This window comes from Capsicum annuum, unplaced genomic scaffold (assembly GCF_002878395.1).
Source record: "Capsicum annuum cultivar UCD-10X-F1 unplaced genomic scaffold, UCD10Xv1.1 ctg82866, whole genome shotgun sequence".
In the NCBI taxonomy this organism is placed as follows: Eukaryota; Viridiplantae; Streptophyta; class Magnoliopsida; order Solanales; family Solanaceae; genus Capsicum; species Capsicum annuum.
The window spans coordinates 1-907 of NW_025893690.1; the positions used below are offsets into that span (position 1 = coordinate 1).

The following is a 907-nucleotide window of genomic DNA, read 5'->3' on the forward strand; positions in this document are numbered from 1 at the left end:
ACTAGAGTCTTCAATGACTATGTGAGGCTCACTCTCTTCTCCTTCTCATTATTGGGTGAAGCAAAGAAATGGTTAAAGGCAAAACCTTCAAACTCTATCACTAATTAGGAATACTTGGCTAAGAAGTTCCTCATTTGATTCTTTCAATTTGGATAAGCTATAGGGTTGAGGAGTGAGATCCTAAGTTTTAAGCAAAAGCCAGACGAGAATCTCTATTATGCATGGGAGAGATTCAAGTCTCTTCTCAGGTATAACCACACCACCAATATTCCAACAAGTTGTTAGCTTATACTTTTATTGAAGGACTTGACCATAATATAAAGATTTTGTTAAACTCAGCTGCAGGTGGCAAAGCAATGGAGAAAACATATGATGAGTTATAAGTTAATCATAAAGCATGGAGATATATTAGAATTGCAGTGAAGAAGCATGCATGTATAATTGAGGTTGACAGTGTCACAACATTGGCCAATCGGTTAGCATTCTTTCAAAATCAAATGATGACACAGTTCAGCAAGCTGAGTGTAAACAAATCTCAGGCCCAAGTAAAAGTATTTCAGTAGGCTCAGTCCTAGTGTGAGACTCTGGAATTAGTGGTGACTCTACAAAATCATACAGAGAAAATCCCTAGTTGGTAAATTTTGTGGGCAATGCAAGGAAAGGTAATCAAAATTATGGTAATGCCTATAACCGTAATTGGTAGAGTATGCCTAATTACTCATGAAGTAATAATCATTCTCAGACTCAACTGTTTCAGTATTAGTAGAACACACAGGTCAGTAATATTTAAGAAACATTGAAAAATATCCTATCCAATCAAGAATAAATGGCTGCAGAGATAAAAAATGAGCAACTTACTCAAATGAACCTAAAGGCATAGTTGGGGCAGTAAGCTTAGGCTTAAAAT

General features: G+C 36.1%; 1 non-coding gene across 1 annotated transcript; it reads right to left on the minus strand.

Annotated features, from left to right (window-relative positions):
- Positions 1-162: 162 nt before the first annotated feature.
- Positions 163-268, minus strand: LOC124895537. The gene has a single exon (XR_007051772.1). It is a non-coding gene; the product is annotated as a small nucleolar RNA R71 (small nucleolar RNA).
- Positions 269-907: the final 639 nt, after the last annotated feature.